Here is a 9,485-nt window from a genome sequence, read left to right on the forward strand (position 1 = left end):
ACATGGAGATGTTAAACATAGACAATTGAATAATAGAGATCTACTAATCAATATTTATGATCTCTATCTCTATTTTAAATACATGAAACCCTATGCCATCTCCACACTCACATTTACACACCCAAATCTCTAGTGTGTCTCCCTCTTTCAAACCTTTTGAATCTATAAATGTCTTCCACCCTTGGCATAAACGAGCTTGTTTTCCAATTCTGAACGTCATCTTGTGAACGATGTCATCTTGATTTTTTAACATGGCATGCGTTGTTCTCGTTGGAAAAATGTCATGATGTTCACGTGGAAGTATCTTTAATAAACAAAAAAGAAAGTTTACATCATCGGCTTTCACGTAAATCAAATAATAATATCAAATATAAAAAAACTTACAAAATCATCGGTTTGCACGTAAGAACGGGTTATCTTTTTCACAAAGAAAGCTAGCATCTTCTTTTGGTATGATGTAGATGTTATATCTTTTGTTGTGTTTGTTGTGCTTGCTGCTGGTTGCACGTTGATGTTGTTGTTGTAGTTTAGTGTAGTGAATGTGTGATATGGTGTGTGTGTGTGTATGTTGTGTTATATAGATGGGTTATAACCAAATTAATAGGTCATTTAATGGTCCTTGACCATGTTGGATTTAGTGCCTTGAATAACCTTTGTTGACCATATTAAGTTCATGCCCAACCTGAATTTGTACACGTTAAACAGCTATGTCAAGTTGAAATGGTATAGCAAGCGTACTGTAATGTGTTTTGATTAAAAGACAAGGCAAAAACGAACACAAACTAGATCAGTTGACCATTAATTAACAAGACAAAATACTAAAATGTCAATCCATAAATGTGTACATTTAAGAACGGCAGGGACAATTTTCATCATAATTAGATTTTCCATGGTTGCTTGGACTGTGAACAGGTGCTTTCTTGGGTTAGGTTTGCGGATTTACCTCTACCTTTTGTCATTTTCTGTTGTATCTCTTGTAGTTTCCTGGTTGTGATTGCTTCATTGCCTCTCCATTTCAGCTTACTATTTGCACTTGGCGTGTAGCCAATGCCACCAGTTACCTCCGCTGATCTGTCACCTTTGCTTTACTAGTTGAGACAATCCTGCTGCTTGACATGCCAGGCTGTTCACATAAGCTCAATATTTCTCCTTAGTTGAGACTCAAAGGTGCTTTTGCCAATCCTCCAAAACTGTTGTCTTCTTTGTAGCCCTCTCCAGTCTTTGCTGAAGTTAGCCAAGATGTGCTTAGCACACTTTCTGTGTTCAACAGCGGGTAGAAGATCTTGAATAGCAACAAACAGTCCCTGAAACAGTAATAGTTAGCATAGATGAATACACATAAGTTTTTATGAAAAAATTTGCAACAAAAATCAAGGAAACATACCTTCTGCATATCTGTTATCAATGTTAAATTTGTCCCATCTCCAAGTGCCAAATCTTCCTTCAAAATTCTGATAAACTAAGTCCAAGTGTTCTTGTTTTCATACTCCACCACAGCCCATGCCAGAGGCAACATTTGGTTATTACCATCTTTACACACAGCTATCAACAACTATCCTCTACAAACCCTTTCGTAAAAACAACCATTTAAACCAATACATTTTCAAGGTGCTTTGAAATGCTTTCTTCAAAGCATCAAAACAGATATAAAAGCTCTGAAAAACAGGCCTACCATCAGCATTTGGTTCAGCAAATTTAACTACACAAGTGGAACCAAGATTGGTCCTTAACAATTCATCCCTATAGTCAAGGATTTTTCCAAACTCCTGAATGTGATCTCCCATGATTTCTTTCAGTACTTTTGCTCTTGCTCTTCTAACTGTGGTCTTACCAACATGAAGATTAAACTTTGTCCTAATTAGCTTTTGCAACTGAACAACTTTAATGTTTGGCTGCTCAGTTATTCTCTTTCTATAGGTCTCAACAATAAACTTGGCATTACACAAGTAGTTTCTGGTAGTTTGGAGGCAAGTATGCTTTGGAATGTAAGTTTTAATTTGGAAATCATCTGTGGTTTTATCAAGCCTAGCATTCAATATCCATGGACAACCATCCTTGCACCTCACCCTAACCCTTGTAGGCTCATTCACCCACTTTTCTACTTTAACCCTTCCTAACAAAGATATTTTGTTCTTTCTCTCTAAACTCATCAACATCTTTAAAGACCATACCCAACTGCCATACAAATTTCTTGGCAGTAGGGTCATGAATGATTTTGTTCTTATTATTCTTCTTTCTTGTAAACCTTTGTCTTCTTGGCAAATTTACCCCAATAGATTCAATGTCCTCTTCATCATCCCAACCCTCATCCTCATCTATTTCAAAACTATCATCAGCAGAACTATCAATGTAAGGTTCATCACCTCCTAACCTACCCCCAAGACTAACCTTACGTGTTGTAGTTTCATCAAATCCTAGATCCACACGCCGGCATTTCACCTGCCGGAACCTCTTCACTATCGCTTTTTGCCCCTCTCACTTCTTTTTCTCCTTCGAACTTGAGTCCTCCTTTCACCTTTAACTCTCTTACCTCATCGAGCTCATCACTTGCATATTCATCCTCACCTTCCCCTTCTATGTCATCTACAGATTGTTCACTATCATTAGTTGAGAAATGAGAACCCTCATCTAAGAAATCAGATCCAACTAGACCTAGATCTTCAAGATCTTCATGAACAACAGGTGTAGAAGATGAAGGACCTACTGTATTTTCATCAGCACTAGCAGCAAGTAAAAGAACAATGGGGTGGATTATTTTCAACTGAAGCTGCAGGTGTAGAAGAGGAAGGGCCTGCTGTATTTTCAGCAGTAGTATCAGTACAAGGAAAAGAGGAATGGGGTGTTGTTTCTTCTGGAGCAACAACAGGTTAGGAGAGGTAGGAGGTGTTTTTCCTGGAACAGAAAAATTTTAAGTAAAAGAGGAATGGGGTAGTGTGTTTTCAGCAGTAGCAGCAGGTGTATAAGAGGTAGGAGGCGGTGTTTTTTCACAAGTTTGAGTAAAAAAGGACAAAGATGTATTAGGACAATTTAAGGGCTCCTCAACAACCCTTTCATTACTACCTCTTTCATCAGCCCCTATATCATCAGCCCCTTTATTAAAAGGGGAACAAGATTCTTTCTTATCCCCATGACTAACATATTCTAATAAAGGTGGGTCAACAACTGCTTCATCAACCATGTGCTTGACAAAAACCTCCACAATATCACCATCATTCAAACCACGGTCATATTTAAAATAACCTCATCACTATCAACATCTACCAAAATGCCACTATTAGGTGTCTTAATACTAAATATACAAGTAGTTGTGTATCCTAATTCTTTAATAAAGTCTCTCAACTCAAAAAAAGACAACATATCAACATCGACATTGAATATATTAGTAACTTTCTCACCTTCATATATTGGTTCCCCATTATTTAAGTGTAACACACCTCCATGGTATCATCTTAAGGTTACATACACAAAATCAGCCATGTACTACCTAAATACCAACCAAAAAAACAAAGAATAACAAGTAGTTCAACTTAATTTCAAACGGAATCAAAAAAATGATAAGCATATGCACAGTAACTGAAAACCCCAGACTACATCGTTTTTTGAAAAAAAAAATTCAAACAATATGCACAATGTGATAATAAACATGCTGATAACAATTGGGGAACTATGAAAATTTGTTCTTTATAGTCCAGATTTCAGGTAAGGCGACAAAGCACAAAATCCTAGTATCGTTTTTTGAAAGAAAAAAAAAATGTAAAGAACTAACTTTTACTAGATAAACAATGAGCAGCAACGAAAAATGAACTTTAAATCGCCTTATGTATGTGATAATATGTTGACAAAGATTGGGGTTGAAAATGGTGTTGATCGTGAAATTTGGGATAGGTGTTAGGTTTTGTGAATATGAGAATTGGGGGTGATTTAATTTAGGTAATGGGTGGGTTACGGGTCGGGTTAATAAAAAATAGGGGGAAATTAAAGATGTGGCACGTGGGCCAGGCGCGTGTGGACAAGCGCCAGTTAATAATTGGGGGTTGGCATATTGGACTACCACATCAGCAAAAAAAGGGCATTTTAATACTGAAAAAAATTATCCAGAGGATAATAGGACCGACGCAAAGGTTAGGTGTGTAGTTGGGATTTTGGTCAAACGTTTGGGGGGGGGGGGGTATTTTGAGTATTTTCTCGTCTAAATGACACAGTCTAACCCTACCTCAGATGTCTAAATGGAACAAAGGGCACTTGAGGTGTTCAAGTGAAAGAAGTGGACGACCACAGGGGGCTGCCGATGGGTTTGGCCTAAAATTATTTATTGTCTCTCCCATTTTTCTTCTTCTTTTCTTTTCTTTTTTGTTATCTTAGTTAGTGCCTTGATCTTGGTTTTGGCATATGAAATTATGGGGCTCCAACTATTCAATAACAACGTAGTTTTAAAAATAGTATATGAGGTGTGTATATTTTAAATTTTGTGCGCCTGTAAAGTTTTTTTTTTTTTGGTAACTAATAATCTTGTATTAATACCAAGTGAATAATTACAAACAAGCAAAGCTTTCACGCAGCTTGCTCAATCTTTTGGGATCACCCCTCACCTACTACGTAAAACTACATAGATTAGATACTATCACTAAAATCGCATACATGAGTAACAAGTACCTATAGTCTGCTGACACTTTCTGTTACACCTCGGAAAATTTTCCGTTGATGCACAGTGAATAGGCTAACGAAGAGCACGAATTATATGGTGTTTCGATAAGTAAGATGTCACGACCCAACCGGAGGGCCGCGACGAGCACCCGGTGCTAGCCCACCCGGGCACCCCTTAACATGCTTATACATCACATCTAGGTGAGCCACCTAGTTAAATCATTCTTTTTCATTCATCATCATTCTAATCTCATTGTGCAATAACACATCTATATCATCAACAACATGCGCCCATATACATGTACATCGGCCCGACAAGGCTTATCAAAATAATATCCCAAAATATAGGCCGACAAGGCCGAACATATCTAGCCATATACACATGTCTACGAGCCTCTAAGAAGGGTACGTCATATCATAACATATGGGCGGGACAGGACCCTACCGGGCCCATGAATATATCACAAAAGAATCTATACTAAAAGCTGCAGCTCCGAATGAAATGGAGCTCCGCTATGTAATCCCTGAGAAAATACAGCTATGGGTCAAATCTGTCTCCCTGGCCACCTGCGGGCATGACGCAGCGTCCACAAACAAAAGGACGTCAGTACGAAGAATGTAAAGCATGATCAATATCAATGTGAAAGCATAATAGTCAACATATGAAATATCATAGGATGGGAGATAATAGCATCATCATGATAGCACTTACTTGCTTTCCATAGGGACGTTCCATTTCTATTGCGTATTCGCGTACATACATTCATATCCATATTCATTTACTTTTCGTACTCATGCTCATATCATATACATTGCATATACATAGCCTTTACTTGGCATTTACATAATCTGAACATATTCGTACTCATATGGATGTCATATACATAGCTTATTCGTACTCATATGGATGTCATATACATAGCTTATTCGTACTCATATTGATGTCATATACATAGCTTATTCGTACTCATATTGATGTCATATACATAGCTTTTATATAACATACCCAACCACGAAGGTTCGGTGTTTCACATACCTGGCCCTACCAAGGCTCAGGGTTGTTCGTACCCAACTGCAGTGGTGCGCGCGCATCGTCATATAGATATACATATATACATATTCACTATAATCTACCCGGCCATATAAGCTCGGGGTTCACAATAGCCTCTCATGGGCATACATACACATAAGCTCATATTCATCTTTAGCCTTTTTACTATCGTCATTCATTATATTATGCCCTGTAGAGGATTACTCATCGTATAAGGAATTTGGCACAATCGGATCATATCTAGAATCATAAGCTTAGTAGCTTTTAGAGATGGGATCATTAGAGAACATCGTAGGCTCATAGGAGGATAAACATTTGGCCCAAAGAACCATGCCTTATGAAAGAAGGGTTAGCCTTACATACCTCTTCGTTCAACTATTCTATCACTTGCACGCTCTTCTTCAATGCTCACGTTCTACCTTCATGGAAGTTATACTAACATTAGAGAATGGATAGCTTAGCATTCATGACTAATTCTAGAGAAAATCGAACAACATCTCCTTTATCTATACGACTTCCTCCACATCATATATCAACTCCCAAACATCAATAATAACATTCACAATATCATCACAATAGTCTTTATTCAACTACACTATCCTTACTTCACGATTCTCTTCAATTCATTCATAACCATGGACATATCTCAACAATACGTTTATTCTCATACAATGTCGATTTTCATACTCTCAACATCATTTATACATGATCATATTCATAATATATCAAGAATCATAACTCATTCCAAACATCTATTCAAAAGTGGCATTATTGCACATTCATGACCCATTTCTTATATTCTTTTGCAACCCAAGTGTTTCAACTTCCAAATACTTTAAACAACATGGAAACATCATAAAACTTACCTTCGAAGGTTTAGGAATGAACCTCGGGTGCAAATACCTCACTTGAGCAAAACCCTAGTTTTTCCTTCACTTGGATTCTTGCTTTGGATGAACTTTAATGGGTTTCCTATACTTGATTCACTTGGTTTGATGAAGTTGAACACTAATTCTCTTGAAAACTTGTGGGAGAAATGTGGAGAGATGTTTTAGAGAGAAGGGGAGTGAAAAGGAAATGAAATGAAATAAAACTTGGATCCCTCATTAAATACACAAATCTGTCCCGACCAGAACATACGGACCAACATACGGTCCGTATATTTTATACTGGCCGTATGTCTGGACCGTATGTTTGGTCCAGTGAGGCATGCCATTCTGGGCCGAACCTACGGCTGGACATACGGTCCGTACATTTTATACGGCCAGTATGTCTGGCCGTATAATGTCCAGTGGTTCCGATCTTGTTCCCGTCGACTCGTTTGATCTCCAATCCTTATGGAACCTTCTTGACACTTGTCTAACACCTCAATACCAATCTAAGGGACGTTATAACTCTTTCCCAACACATCATTAAGTTGTCATCAATTTTCTACTCATAAATCCTTTCCCATACTTATCGCATACATGGCCTTCTCTTGGCAACTTTCTCGTCTAACACCGAGTGTCTTTAAAATCTTATTTAGAATCATCAAATGCTATTTCTTACTTATTGAAACATCGCATACTTCGTACTCCTCATTAGCCTATTCACGGTGCATCAACGAAAATTTTTTCCGAGGTGTAACATAAGAAATAGCATTTGATGATTCTAAATAAGATTTCAAAGACATTTGAAGTAGGAGACGAAAGTTATTAAGGAAAGTAAGGTATATGTCGTGTGTCGGGCAAGATTTACTAGTATCGAATTAATGATGACTTAACAAAGTCTTGTAGAAGAGTTATAACGTCCCTTGAATTGTTAATGAAGTGTTAAACAAGTGTTAAGAAGGTTCCATAAGGATTGGAGATCAAACGAACGACGGAGAGCATTTCAGGGGAAAGGGGTTATACGACCGACTTATACGGTCCGTATAACATTATACGGTCCGTATAAGGGTCCATATAACACCCAGAAGAGATGGTGTCTGCCAAGTGGTGAACCACAACCACTTATACGGGCCGTGCAATGTTCCACGGACCGTATAAGTGTCCGTGGAAGTCCCGACGGGCTGATTTCTAGTTTTTGTATAAATAGATGCCTTGGGTTCTTTTACTTCATTTATCATCTTTTACAAGTATTGAGAGCTCAAAACCCTTCTCCAAGCACATTTCACTCAAGTCCAAAAGAACACAAAGATCAAAAGGCTAGAATTAAGTGTTTATGTATTAGAAAGCTTCCAAGGGTTAGAATTTTACAAGAAATCCAAGTGAAGGTGAAACTAGGGTTTTGCTCAAGTGAGGTGTTTGCACCCAAGGTTCATTATTACACCATCTAAGGTAAGTTTTATGACTTTTCCATATTGTTTAAGGTATTTGAAAGTTGAAACACTTGGATTGCAAAAATGATATAGAAATGGGTCATGAATGTGGGAATAGTGTCACTTTTGAATAGATGATTGGATTAAGTCATGATTCTTGATACATTATGATTACAATCATGTTATAAATGATATTGAGAACATGGAATCGACATTGTATATGAATGAGCGTAATAGTGTGATATGTCTATGGTTATGGATGATTTGAAGTGAATTGGGAAATATGGATAATATAGGTGTGTGAAGATTGTTGCTTATGATGTTGTGAATGATATTATAAACGTTTGGGAGTTGATATATGATATGGAGAAAGTTGTATAAACAAAAGAGATGCTGCCCAATTTTCTCTAGCTTTAGTCAAGTATGCTAGGCTATCGATTATCTAATGCTAGTATAAACTCTAATGAAGGTAGAACGTGAGCATTGAAGGAGAACGTTCAAGTGATAGAATAGCTAAACGAAAAGGTATGTAAGGCTAACCCTTCTTTCATAAGGCATGGTTCTTTGGCCAATTATCTATCCTTCTATGAGCCTATGATATTCTCCATTGATCCTATCTCTAAAAGCTACTAAGCTTATGATTCTCGATATGATACGATTATACAAAGTTCCTTATATGACGAGTAACCCTTTAAGGATAGATGTAATGAACGACGATAGTAATAATGCTAAAGATGCTTATGAGCTTATATGTATATGTGCCTATGTGTGGCTACTATGAAACCCCGAGCTTATATGGCCGGGTAGAATGTATAGATATGTATATATATATATATAATGCGCGCGCACCACTGCAGTTGGGTACGGATAACCCTGAGCCTTGGTAGGGCCAGGTATGTATGACACTGAGCCTTGGTAGGGCTAGGTATGTGAAACACCGAACCCTCGTGGTCGGGTATGCTATATAAATGCTATGTATATGACATCAATATGAGTACGAATATGCTAAGTATATGTCAATGCTAAGTAAAGGCTATGTATATGCAATGTATATGATGTGAACATGAGTACGAATGGAAATATGAATACAAATACAAAAATGGATACGAAAGGTAAATGATTACGGATATGGAGGTATGTACACGGATATGCAATAGAAATGGAATGTCCCTATGGAAAGCAAGTAAGTGCTATGACGATGATACTATTATCTCCCATCCTATGTTATTTCATATGTTGTCCATTATGCTTTCATATTGATATTGATCATGCTTTACATACTCAGTACCTTCTTCGTACTGACGTCCTTTTGTTTAAGGACGCTGTGTCATGCCCGTAGGTGGCAAGGGAGACAGACTCGATCCATAGCCTCATTATTCAGGGACTACATAGCGGAGCTCCATTTCGTTCGGAGCTGCAGCTTTTGGTATAGATTCTTTTGTGTACATATTTATGGGCACGGCGGGGTCCTGTCCCGCCTATATGATATGA

Source organism: Lycium ferocissimum, chromosome 12, assembly GCF_029784015.1.
Source record: "Lycium ferocissimum isolate CSIRO_LF1 chromosome 12, AGI_CSIRO_Lferr_CH_V1, whole genome shotgun sequence".
Taxonomy (NCBI): Eukaryota; Viridiplantae; Streptophyta; class Magnoliopsida; order Solanales; family Solanaceae; genus Lycium; species Lycium ferocissimum.